This window comes from Heterodontus francisci, chromosome 34 (assembly GCF_036365525.1).
Source record: "Heterodontus francisci isolate sHetFra1 chromosome 34, sHetFra1.hap1, whole genome shotgun sequence".
Lineage (NCBI taxonomy): Eukaryota > Metazoa > Chordata > Chondrichthyes > Heterodontiformes > Heterodontidae > Heterodontus > Heterodontus francisci.
The window spans coordinates 36,870,920-36,884,980 of record NC_090404.1 but is presented as its reverse complement, the minus strand read 5'-3'; the positions used below and the strand labels follow the sequence as shown (position 1 = coordinate 36,884,980).

The 14,061-nt window shown below is 43.4% G+C and overlaps 1 non-coding gene across 1 annotated transcript; it reads left to right on the top strand.

Moving 5' to 3' along the window:
• The first annotated feature begins 2,571 nt into the window (after nucleotides 1-2,571).
• trnai-uau (transfer RNA isoleucine (anticodon UAU)) lies at nucleotides 2,572-2,666 on the top strand. Its single transcript has 2 exons — nucleotides 2,572-2,609; nucleotides 2,631-2,666. It is a non-coding gene; the product is annotated as a tRNA-Ile (tRNA).
• Nucleotides 2,667-14,061: the final 11,395 nt, after the last annotated feature.

The following is a 14,061-nucleotide window of genomic DNA, read 5'->3' as shown; positions in this document are numbered from 1 at the left end:
ATATGAAAGGCACAATTCAGCATAGCGGTGCCTCATCAGACCCCTTTCCTATCCTGAGTGGCGTGAAACAGGGCTGTGTTCTCGCACCCACACTGTTTGGGATCTTCTTCTCTCTGCTGCTCTCACATGCGTTCAAGTCTTCAGAAGAAGGAATTTTCCTCCACACAAGATCAGGGGGCAGGTTGTTCAACCTTTCCTGTCTAAGAGCGAAGACCAAAGTACGGAAAGTACTCATCAGGGAACTCCTCTTTGCTGACGATGCTGCATTAACATCTCACACTGGAGAGTGTCTGCAGAGTATCATCGACAGGTTTTCGGCTGCCTGCAACGAATTTGGCCGAACCATCAGCCTCAAGAAAACGAACATCTTGGGACAGGACGTCAGACATGTTCCATCCATCAATAATGGCGACCACGCTCTGGAAGTGGTTCAAGAGTTCAGCTGCCTGGGCTCAACTATCACCAGTAACCTGTCTCTCGATGCACAAATCAACAAGCGCATGGGAAAGGCGTCCACTGCGATGTCCAGACAGGCCAAGAGAGTGTGGGAAAATGGCGCACTGACACGGAACACAAAGTTCCAAGTGTATCAAGCCTGTATCCTCAGTACCTTGCTCTACAGCAACGAGGCCTGGACAACGTATGTCAGCCAAGAGCGAAGTTTCAATTCATTCCATCATCGCTGCCTCCGGAGAATCCATGGCTTCAAGTGGCTGGATCGTATCTCTAACACAGAAGTCCTCGAGGCGGCCAACATCCCCAACTTATACACCCTACTGAGCCAGTGGCACTTGAGATGGCTTGGCCATGTGAGCTGCATGGAAGATGGCAGGATCCACAAGGACACGTTGTACAGTGAGCTCGTCACTGGTATCAGACCCACCAACCGTCCATGTCTCCGCTTTAAACACGTCTGCAAACGCGACATGAAGTCCTGTGACATGGATCACAAGTCGTGCGAGTCAGTTGTCAGTGATCTCCAGAGCTGGTGGCAGACATAAAGGTGGGGCTCATGTGTGGCGAGTCAAAGAGACTTAGCAGTTGGCAGGAAAAAAGTCAGAAGTGCAAGGGGAGAGCCAACTACGTAACAGCCCCGACAACCAATTTTATCTGCAGTACCTGTGGAAGAGTTTGTCACTCTCGAATTGACCTTTTTCGCCACTCCAGGCGCTGTTCCACAAACCACTGACCACCTCCAGGCGCTTACCCATTGTCTCCCGAGACAAGGAGGCCAAAGAAGAAGATCGTTAATACTCCACACGTTAAGTCACAAAGCCTTAAGGCTTGTCTTTTTTACGTTACTTGTCTCCTTCCCACTATTTTTCACTGTGGCCCTGTTTGATTCAGGCCCTTGATTTCTCTGCCTATCACTTTTCTTATTCCCCTTAATGTCTTTTGTTCTTGTCCTTGATCCCCCTTCCTCTGACTCCTTGCAAAGTTTCCAATCCCCCTGCCATTTTAGTTCAATCCCCCCCCAACCACTCGAGCAAACACTCCCCCTGGGACATACCTATGTGTTAGGTAAGAGATCATCTCGTGGAGCATTTTCCCCCTCTTTCCCATTGCCTCCAGTTTAGCTCGGGCTCCTTGATCCCATACTAGGTCTAATGTTATTTTTATGTCAATTTCAGTCACTGTCACCTCTTGAATACAGCTCTATTTTCCATGTTTGGCCAAGGGTGTAATGAAGTCTGGAATTGCGTGCCCCTGGTGGAACCCAAACTGAGCATCGGTCAGCGATGTGTTACTGAGTAAGTGTTTATTGATAGCACTGTCAACGATACCTTCCACAACTTTGCTGATGATTGAGAGTAGACTGATGGGGCAGTTAATGGGCGGATTGGACACTTCCCGATTTTTGTGGACAGGACATAGCTGGGCAAATTGCGCATTGTCAGGAAGATGTGCGTTTTGCAATTGTACTGAAACAGTTTCTCTCAGGCCACAGCTGATTCTGGAGCACAGGTCTTCAGTGTGACAGTTGGAATTGTGTCAGGGCCCATCGTGTTTTCTATTTCAAGTGCTTTCACCCGTCTCTTGATAGCACGTGGATTTAATGGAATTCTCTTGAGGCTGGCATCAATGATGATAAGGACCAATCTTCTCTTCAACCCAGGACCGAATCCACTTCCTCCACACTCTCGGCATTGGACAAAACTTTGGCCCCAGCACTGATCCTTGAGGCACTCCACGAGTTGCAGTCTGATATCTTGAAAGTGCTCCATTTATCCCTACTCGTTGCTTTCTGTCTGTTAACCTCTAAGTCCTCCTTGCATGTTAATATATTACTTCAATTCCATGAGCCTTTATCTTCGATGGCATCTTACCGAATGCCTTTTGGAAATCCAATTATACTACATTCCTGCCCTTTCAGTTACATCCTCAGAATTCTGGAATAAATCTGTCAATCAAGATTTCCATTCGGTAAAAACATGTTGACTTGGTTTGATCAGAGAATGATTTTCCCAGTGCTTGTTAATACTTCCTTTCTGATAGATTCGGACATTTTCCAGACGACTGATGTTCGGCTAACTTGCCGGTAATTCGCCATACGAGAGAGGGAGCCATGTGGCTCCTGTGGCGCAATCGGTAAGCGCGTGGTACTTATACAGCAGTGCAATTAATGAGCTATGCCGAGGTTGTGAGTTCGAGCCTCACTCGGAACACAGACTTTTAGAAACGGGGTGCAATGAGAAACAGCTGCACAGTGCAGAGAGCAGTCGTTCGTTAGTCTGAACTGGCCAGAAGAAGGGGAACAACATCACTGTGAGGTGACATCAAAGGAACAGGAGCCACGTGTGGTGAGAGCACTGCAAAACTTCATAGTTATTTCCAGCAGAGAAGGAGACAACTCAGTCCATGCCATCTCTGCACAGAGCAACGCAGGCAGGCTCGATGCCCGTAGCCCTGCAAGTCTGCTTTTCTCAGAATTCCTCCTGAAGGCATTGATCATTTCTGCTTCCACCACTCTTGTGGGCAACGAGTTCCAGGTCATTATCACTTGAAATATAAAAATAGAGCTTCCTCATACTCCCCCACATCCTTTTTTTCCACAGAACTGGCAATTTGTGGTCGCTACTCCTTGTGCAGTCTGTTAATGGGAACAATTTTTCCTTGTCTAACTTATCCAAGCCTGTCATAATCTGGTACACTTCTATTAAATCTCCCCTCAATCTCTTTTGTTCTAAGGAGAACAACCCCAGCTCTGCCAACCTAAAATAAAAGCTAAATACTGTGGATGCGAACCTAACCTTGTAACTAAAATGCTCCATCCCTGGAACCCTACTGCTAAATCTCCTCTGAACCCTCTCAAGGACCCTCATATCATAGAACATAGTACATAGAACAGTACAGCACAGTACAGGCCCTTCGGCCCACGATGTTGTGCCGACCCTTTTACCTACTCTAAGATCAAACTACCTACATACCCTTCATTCTACTATCATCCATGTACCTATCCAAGAGTTGCTTAAATGTCCCTAATGTATCTGCTTCTACTACCACCGCTGGCAGTGCATTCCACACACCCACCACTCTCCGTGTAAAGAACCTACCTCTGACATCTCCTCGAAACCTCCTCCTGTCACCTTAAAATTATGCCCCCGGGTGATAGCCCTATCTGCCCTGGGAAAAAGTCTCTGGCTATCCACTCTATCTATGCCTCTCATCATCTTATACATCTCTATCAAGTCACCTCTCATCCTTCTTCGCTCCAATGAGAAAAGCCCGAGCTCCCTCAACCTTTCTGCATAAGACATGCCCTCCAGTCCAGGCAGCATCCTGGTAAATCTCCTCTGCAAACTGTCTAAAGCTTCCACATCCTTCTTATAATGAGGTGACCAGAACTGAACACAATATTCCAAGTGTGGTCTAACCAGGGCTTTATAGAGTTGCAGCATAACCTCGCTGCTCTTAAACTCAATCCCCCTGTTAATGAAAGCCAACACATCATATGCCTTCTTAACAAACCTATCAACTTGGGTGGCACCTTTGAGGGATCTATGGACATGGACCCCAAGATCCCTCTGTTCCTCCACACTGCCAAGAATCCTGTCTTTAAGCCTGTATTCTGCATTCAAATTCAACCTTCCAAAATGAATCACTTCACACTTTTCCAGGTTGAACTCCATCTGCCACTTCTCAGCCCAGCTCTGCATCCTGTCAATGTCCCGTTGCAACCTACAACAGCCTTCCACACTATCCACAACTCCAGCAACCTTTGTGTCATCGGCAGAATTACTAACCCAACCTTCCACTTCCTCATCCAAGTCATTTATAAAAATCACAAAGAGCAGAAGTCTCAGAACAGATCCCTGCGGAACACCACTGGTCACCGAGCTCCAGGCTGAATACTTTCCATCTACTACCACTCTCTGTCTTCTATGGGCCAGCCAATTCTGTATCCAGACAGCCAAATTTCCCTGTATCCCATGCCTCCTTACTTTCTGAATGAGCCTAACATGGGGAACCTGATCAAACGCCATGCTAAACTCCATATACACCACATCCACTGCTCTTCCTTCATCAATGTGTTTTGTCACATCCTCAAAGAATTCAATAAGGCTTGTGAGGCATGACCTGCCCCTCACAAAGCCATGCTGACTGTCTCTAATCAAACTTTGCTTTTACAAATAATCATAAATCCTGTCCCTCAGAATCCTCTCCAATAATTTGCCCACCACCAAGGTAAGACTGACTGGTCTGTAATTCCCAGGGTTATCCCTATTCACTTTCTTGAACAAGGGAATAACATTTGCCACCCTCCAATCATCTGGTACCACTCCAGTGGACAGTGAGGACGCAAAGATCATCAAAGTTCTCCCTGTGTCTGCGTGGGTTTCCTCCGGGTGCTCCGGTTTCCTCCCACATGCCAGAGATTTGCAGGTTGATAGGTTAAGTGGCCATTATAAATTGCCCCTATTATAGGTAGGTGATAGGGAAATATAGGGACAGGTGGGGATGTGGTAGGAATATGGGATTAGTGTAGGATTAGTATAAATGAGTGGTTGATGGTCGGCACAGACTCGATGGGCCGAAGGGCCTGTTTCAGTGCTGTATCTCTGAACTAAACTGAATCATCGCCAATGGCACAGCAAAATCTTCCCTCACTTCCCGTAATAACCTTGGGTATATCCCTTATGGCCCCAGGGACTTATCTATCATCACGTCTTTCAAAATTTCCAGCACATCCTCCTTCTTAACTTCAACTGTTCGAGCATATCAGCCTGTTCCACGCTATCCTCACAAACGACAAGGTCCCTCTCACAAGTGAATACTGAAGCAAAGGATTCATTAAGGACCTCCCCTACCTATATCGTTCCTGAAATGTGGTGACAAGAACAGGACAGATTTGTGGCTAACCAGAGCTTTATAAAGGTTCACCATAATTGTACTGAGTACTTCTTTTTATTAAGCCTAAGATTCCTTTTGCTTTACTAACTATTCTCTCAGTATATCTTGCCACCTTCAAAGATCTATGCACCAGCACTCCCAGGTCACTCTGTTCCAGCACGCTCTTTCGAACTATGCTATTACGTCTACATTGCCTCTTCTTAATTCTTCTGTCAAAATGCATCACTTCACACTTGTGAGGATAAAATTCTATCTGCCACCATTCTGTCCATTCTACTGTCCTATCTATGGCCTGTTATAGGCTGTTCATATTATGCTCACTGGTTGCTGCAGCTCCACGTTTGGTGTCATCATCAAATTTTGAAATTGTGCTATCTATTCCTGGATTCACGTCATTTACATGAAGAACAAAAATCAGCACTGACCCTTGGGGAACATCACTATCTAACATCCTGCAGTCTGAAAAACAACCATTTTCTTTGACTTGTTGTTTTCAGTCCTTAAGCCAATATTTTATCCAACTGGACACTGACCGTCCTATTCCATGAGTCACAATTTTATTAACAAGCCTTTAATGTGGTACCTTATCAAATATTTTATTAAAATCCATATAAGCAACATTCAGCACACTCCCTTCATCAAAATTCTCCTTTACTTCATAAAAAAATTCAATAAAATTAGTCATGCATGATCTGTCTTTTACAAATCCATGCTGGTTATTTCAATTACCTCGAACCTCTCTACGTGTAAATTGATATTTTCCCTGACTATTGTTACGAAAATCTTACCCACTACTGATGTTAAACCAACTGGCCTGTAATTGCTAGGACTGACCTTGCACATTTCTTGGCACCTTCTCTGGCACCTTCTATCCTGATTCAAATTTCCAGAACTTGTGGAAAGACCTTGAACCATCTTGGACTGAGTCTGAGGAGAGGTTTCTCCAACAGAGGCTGATTTTGATCTTGAGCTACATTTGAAATTTCCATTTCATCAGACATGTCTCTCTAACTGTGCCTTGGATCTGAACTCAAACATTTTCTTGCACAAGTTTCTGGCATGATTTGTGTTTGAGTAACTATTGGTGCTCAACTCGTAACATTATCAGACACATTTGATTCTTTCCAAATTCCTTCCTTTTTTTGCGAACCTCTGAAGGTAAAAAATGAACGATATGTCCAAAACTAACTTTTCCACTACAAAACATCTTTACGAACTATGTACGAGGACCACATCTTCCACCACACTTCCTGGTCGCCACTTCAACCACTTGTGATGATGAATCTTCACTCTCACCTTCTGGTTCAACTTCAGAATTCTTTCTCCCACACTACCCCTATCATGGCTCTCTTTCTGTCTTGATTGTTTTTCTTCGACTGACAGTGCTAAATGTGGCTTCAGCAATGAAAACCTCATTCTGGCCTGTCTTATGAGAAACAGGTCCCTCATAATTTTATACACCTCCATTACATCTCCCCTTAACTTCCTCTGTTCCATGGAATACAAACCCAGCCTTATCCAATCATTCCTCAGCTCATCTGCATGTAAATGACGTTCAGGATGAGTTTCCGAGTTTTTCTCCCTGAATCTAATGAATCCGATCATTGTCATTGGAATCCTTTTCGACGTGGATCCGATGCTATTTGTCCCCCAGGAAGTGACCATTCTCATTCTGTGACAGAGACGTTTTCTGTTTTGTACAAAAGCTGCACTGGAACTTCCCACTTTCAAAGTATTATCATTTACTGTACATTAGGCTGCATCTACAAACTTGTCTCTCACATGTCCAGTGATTCGGAGGACACTTGTAAATCAGGAATTGTGACATTCACAACAGCGTGCTGGAGAAAGATACAGTTTGAGTGTGGGTGACAGTGGTGGAGGAATGGAGAGCTGGGATTCGCCCGTGAAAGCAGCAACAAAGTTTAAAACAATCACAGTGAACATGGAGCTCTAACCCATGACCATGAAATTAAGAATCTCATGCTCTATTGACTGAGGTAACGGGGCAACCCACGGAAGCGTTGTCATATCTCTCATTAAAGTGAAATAACTGTTGGTTTCCTCCTGGTGCCTCAGCTTTTTTTGTGTTCCAAGATGTAAAAGGAAATTGATCAACAAAAGCCCAAGGATGCAATACATTCCACTCAATCATCAATAACATCATTCCCATCTTCCACTTTTTAGCTGCACCGCCTTCCAAAGATTGCAATTCATTTTACTGAGGAATTGTTCTGGGATTTATTGTTTACCTACGTTGTGTCCTCATTTTGATAGGAGATTCTCTTCAATATCCACCACAAATTGAATTGCAAACCTAACAGACAAACACGAAAAACACAAATCCCATGGTGCTCACTTTCAGATACAGAACAGTCAGCTTTTAAATAAACATGAACACATTTGACATGGGAACGATTTCGAAAGTTGTTACTATTGCTTGTGACTCATACATTGTGCTCAGAGTATGAGGATGTTTGGCCCGGGCTGTAGTGTCCCGTGTCCCACGGATGTACAGTAACCCTCTGATTGATTTGTTGTTTTCTGTTGACAGTGGGTGATTTGAGAGTGTGGGTTTAGAATATTGCTGCTTGTCCCGGTCTCACTGACTGTGGCATTGGGAATGGGTGAATAATTGATGTAACTGTTTCCATGTGCGACATAAAGCTTTGACCTGCTGTTATTAACCGAGGTAGCACGGAATGATCCTTTAATATTCGCTCACAAATTTGAACAGAAATCAGCTGCAATGTTCCACGTTGAGGGTGACTTTCTGCTCTGACAGGGGTAGAAAGGAGATTGACTTAAAGACGCTGTGAACAGCTTGAGTGTACAGAATTGTACAGAGGAAAAGCAAATGTAACAATCTGACATATTGCAATTTGATAACATGAATTGACGAATGTCTATCACTCAAGGTTTCCTGGTATTTCATGGAATACGTTTTGATAAGGTTTCAACGTGGTTTTGAACTGGGGACTGTTCCCAAATACAAGAAAGATGATAACTCTAACTTTATGGAAACATTGCACTGCAATCAACCTGGGGAGCAAAACCAGAGTGTTAAACTGTTATTTTAAATTAGCACGAGGTGATTTTTTTCGAAGTCATCTTTAAATGATCTATAAATGATTCGAAGCTCATGACATTCTGGCTATTTCAGCAGCCGTGTTGAAAACATCAAATGTTTTTGCTTTTGACGTCTTCAATCTTCTGGAAAATATAATTCAGGAATGTGAGATTCCAGATATGTGGATAGACTGGAGAAGCTGGGGTTGTTCATCTTCGAGCAGAGAAGGAGAGAGGAGAATTGATCGAATGCTTAAATGAAGGGTTTAGATCCAAGAATTAAAGAGGAACTGTTTCTATTGGCTGAAGGATTGAAGATCCAGAGAGTACAGATTAAAAAATTTTGGCAGAAGAAGAGGTGACATCGAGATCTGCTGAAAGATCACTGACCTGAAACATAAACTCTGTTTCTCACTCCACAGGTGCTGGCAAACCTGTTGAGTATTTCCATCACTTTCTGCTTTTATTTCAGATTTTCAGCAACCACAGTCTTGTTACTTTTCTACGAAACTTCAACCCAAGTTGGGCGAGTTTATTTTTAACTTTGCTGTTGCTTTTATGACCGAACTCCATTTGCCAGGTATAATGCTTTATTGCATGTAGTTGTAGCCGAGTGGTTAAGATGATAAACTTAACAATCTGTTGTGAAATCTGTGTGAGTGCTCGTGTCCTGCTGTCTACCTTTCTGATTATTTCAAAGTTTAACCAGGTCCCTGCAGAACCAATCATCAATTACAGGTAATAAAATCCTGCACCTTTCAATCCCTCCAGAATTTTCTCATTTGCATTTCATAATTTACGTTCAGAAATGGAACAAAAATCTGCCAAATTGGAGACACCCTTTCTTTCCAGCTGTCTGTCTCTCTTTAGGCCTCCCTCACTCTCGGTGCACAAATCTGTGTGTTTCTATCTATGGTTGTCAATGTGGTTCAATTCCCCGAGGAGGTGACTGGATTTTTACCTTCATAAACTTGATTTATTTTAGTTGTATAGAGTTATTTTAACATGTTACAGCGGAAAATAGCAGGGTAAAAATAATACAAGACGAGATTGTCTCATTCTGCATTTTCTTGAGCGGAGACTATTCAGTGATTCAGTGCCCGTGTGTTACAAAGCAGAGGATGATTGAAATGAGCAACATTTAAACAGATAGAGAACGAGAAATCATAGTCGAGTGGTTAAGGTAATAAACACATCGAGATAATGAATTAATAAACAAAAAAAGAAGAATTTCAAACAGGAGATTTGGAATTGTTTCCACTGCTGCCAGGTCTCACAGTGAACAGGAAAATAAATGTTCACTCACAACTTTTACCGGAACGGAGAGATTAAAACAAACAGGAAAACCTCGAGAATAGCGAAGGCTGGAAGGTGACCTGATCGAATTTGGGAAGCTTTGTCCCTGTTTCATCAGGGATTAGAGGCGAATTTATTCACTCTGCTTCAGGTTTACATTTACTGAACCGGAATCAAACAAACAATAAGATTTTTACAGACCTGGAAATAAAGTTTCCACATTGAGATGCAATTCTTAAGATCATATTTTGGCATCTGCTGAATCAGTATTTTTGTCGAACTCTCTGTCTCTCTCTGTCATGAGATTACAGAAGAAACCACACTTCAAAAGTACTTTATTGACTGTAAAGTGCTTTGTGAGATCCTGATGACGTGAAAGGCGCTGTTTAAATGTACATCTTTGTGTCTTTTCTCGCTTTCTGTCTGTCAATCTCAATGAAGTAAAATATGGAATTGTGGAGTGAATCTGTTCCTTTCAGCATCTACTCCAGACTCTATTGATCTCTCTGTCGTTCTCTTTCTCCTTTTCTCTCTTTGTTCCTCTCTCCTCAGTGACTGTCTGGAATAAAAATCCTTCCTCTGGGGCTGCTGGATGAACCCAGGTCTGGTAACAGTCCGATACTTGTCCTGATGCTTCGGTATGGAATGCACAAGCGTACAAGTGTGGGTTGTAGTTTTTTTTCCTTATTAGTTCAGTGGTTCAGTTGCTATATGGGGAGGTTGCACATTTTCAAGACATCAAAATGTTTCATGGTGCAGCTTTATCTGAAAATACAACAGGGAATATTAGCAGAGTTAAATAATGCAAGTGGGGATGTTCTCTTTTAGAATTGCCTTGAGCAGAGATCATTGCATCATGAAGTGCCCTCACACTACACAGTGATAGATAATTGTAGTTTTAACTTAATTTAATACCGATTTCCTTTCGTGTTACTCAAAGACACTGCTTTATAGCTGCATCAAATTCAATCCAATGTTTATCTAGTTGGAAATTAAGATTCAATATTTATGCATAATTCTGAAGATTCTGAAGTGCATAAAGTATAGATGGAGCAAAATTCTTACAGTGCATTCAGGAGAATTTTTAGCCAATGCTGAGCAAACCCAGCAAGAGAAGGGGCAGTTCTGGACGTAGTGTGAAGGAAAATACCTGTGTAGGTGGAACGGGTATCAGTGGGAGAGCATTTTAGCGGCAGTGATCATAATTCAGCTGAATTTAGCGGAGTTAGAAAAGGATACAGATCGACCAAGAGTTAAAATTTTAAATGTGAGAAGGTCACTTTTACTCATCGGTGATTTGATTTGTTAAAAGAGGACTGGAAACAGCTATTTGCAGGTAAATCAGTGTCAGAGCAGTGGGAAGCATTCAAGGAGGAGCTAAGAGAGTTCCGAACAAATATTCTCCTACTAAAAAAAAGATGGGACCCCCAAATTTAGGCTCCTTCAGAGGTCAGAATCCCACCTGACCGGGAATGTAATCTGGTCTGCAGTGGAAAAAGCACCGAATTCTCATCACTGGAGCACTTGGGAATCTGCCAGACTTCACTGCAAGCTAGCTGCTCCACGCTGCTTTTGCTATTTCTTCACTTCAGCCCACTTCCACCACAGATTGGTTTCTCATTAAAACAATCCAATGTTTAGCAAGAACACAAAAGACTTGTTCCAGCAATGACAGCACAGAATGTGTTAACAAGAGCATAAAGCTGAAGATGTACAAGTTTCAATTTCCAAGATGCACCAACCTAATCAATGCAGCTCCTGTGAAATGTGCAAAGCAACACACTGCCGTCATACATCAATAGAAACAACTGACACACATCAAATTCTGCCAGTTTCATGTGGGATCTCCTTCTTCCTCTTTCACTGCTTTTCCTCCTGATCCTTCTGCTCCTCCAGCTCCCAGGTGAATTAGTTGCTTCATGTGAACATACCAGATTCAGGAATCCCAGCTTTACCTGGAAAGCAGGGAGTGGGAATGAAAGATGGAGGACATTGAGAAGCGATGGATTTTGCAGATAACAGGATAAGCACGCACTGTGATATCATCTTCCTGCTTCTTCCAGATACTGAATACTGGAATGTGCAAGAGTTGTTCCCATTAGCAATTATCCCCAGTCACACTCTCCTTCCAATCTTTTACCCGTTGCTTAGATTTCAAACTGTGCATAATTTCTCACTGGCGTTCAATGTGAAGAAAGCGGAGCTGCGGGATGCTAATGTTGTTCAGCAGATGTAACTCAGGAAGATGTCTAACAGGCCGATGATAACAGTGAATGTTTTGATGAGCTGAGCTGCAGTGAAGTGTTGGCACCATTTAAAATGTCATTCAGCAGGTCTGCTTCCAAAGCTGGTCAAAGAAATGACAAGAAAACTTCTCACTGAATTTCCTTCGTGTCATCATGAAAATAGTCAAGGACACAAGTTAAGAAAGAGTATTTTGCTGCAATGTGTTGTAAGATGGTAGAATAACTTTGAAGGCAGCAGCAGTGGTGTTTGGAAACATACAATTACAGAAAGGTACAGCACAGAAGGAGGTCATTCAGTCCAGTGTGATTCCCTGACAGAGCAGTTGTGATTGGTTGATTAGGAATGATATTTGTGCAGTTTGAACAGCAAGCAAAAAAAGCTGCCCCATTGCCTGCCACCCATATTTTCTTTGCCCCACCCTCTCTTTTATCAGTACATCACTCTGTGTTGTAATTTATCACAGCCCTTCACATGTTCCCTTGAACTTTCTGAGCTCTGTCATCGACCTGTCACATCTCTGAATTCTTCAGTTCTGGTGCATAATCACTGATCTGAACCTTTAATTGTGTTTCCCACTCTCTCCACAAGTAAGGCCAGAGGTGCTGACCATTTATGCTTTTCAAAAACAATTTAAATGGAAATCATGTTTGCGAGTTGTCAGGGCAGCAAGAACTGATAATTTTTTGACCAGGAATCGGACACAGGTCGTTGCATTAAGTGTATTGCACTCCAACCATTCGACCACCAGTGAAGCTCGCCAATTGCTTTTCCCTTTTCTTCACTTCCAGTCGGCTGATTTTTGTAAAAGCAAAATACTGCTGATGCTGGAAATCTGAAATAAAAACAAGAAATGCTGGAACCACTCAGCAGGTCTGGCAGCATCAGTGGAAAGAGAAGCAGAGTTAACGTTTCGGGTCAGTGACCCTTATTCGGAACTAGCAAATATTAGAAATGTCAAAGGTTATAATCAAGTGAGGCGGGGGTGGGGCAAGCGATAACAAAGGAGAAGGTGTAGATTGGACAAGGCCAAAAAGCTGACCAAAAGATCATGGAGTAAAGGCAAACAATATGTTAATGGTGTGTTGAAAGACAAAGCATTAGTACAAATAGGATGTTAACGGACTGAAGGTTGAACAGCAGCAAGTACAAACATGAAAAAAAAACTGTGGGTAAGCAAACTGAACAAACTGAGCTGAAATGAAATAAACATTAAAAAAAAGTTGTAAAAAAGAAAAAAGAACTAAAAATAAATGTAAAATGGGGGGCCACTCATGCTCTGAAATGATTGAACTCAATGTTCAGTCCAGCAGGCTGTGGTGCGCCGAATCAGTAAATGAGATGTTGTTCACTGGAACATTTCAGCAATCCCAGGACAGAGATGTGAACATGAGAGCAGGGGGGGGGGGGGGGGGGGGGGGAGTGTTGAAATGGCAAGCAACTGGAAGCTCATGGTCCTGCTTGCGGACTGAGGGGAGGTGTTCAGCAAACCAGTCACCCAGTCTGCGTTTGGTCTCCCCAATGTAGACGAGACCACATTGCGAGCAGCGAATACTGTATACTACATTGAAAGATGGACAAGTAAATCACTGCTTCACCTCAAAGGAGTGTTTGGGGCCTGGGATAGTGAGGACAGAGGAGGTAAATGGACAGGCATTACACCTCCTGCGATTGCAGGGGATGGTCCCATGGGACGGGGACGAGGTGGTAGGGGTAATGGAGGAGTGGATCAGGGTGTCGCAGAGGGAACGATCCCTTCGGAATGCTGACAGGGGAAGGGAGGGGAAGATGTATTTGGTAGTGGCATCACGCTTGAAGTGGCGGAAATGGCGGAAGATGATCCTTTGGATATGGAGGCTTATGGGGTGGAAAGTGAGGACAAGGGGAACCCTGTCACTGTTCTGGGAGGGAGGGGAGGGGGTGAGGGGAGAGGTGCGGGAAATGGGCCAGACACGGTTGAGGGCCCTGACAACAACAGTGGGGGGTGGGGGGTGGAATCCTCGGTTGAGGAAAAAGGAGGTCATATCAGAAGCACCGTCATGGAAGGTAGCATCATCAGAGAAGATGTGACGGAGATGGAGAAACTGGGAGAATGGAATG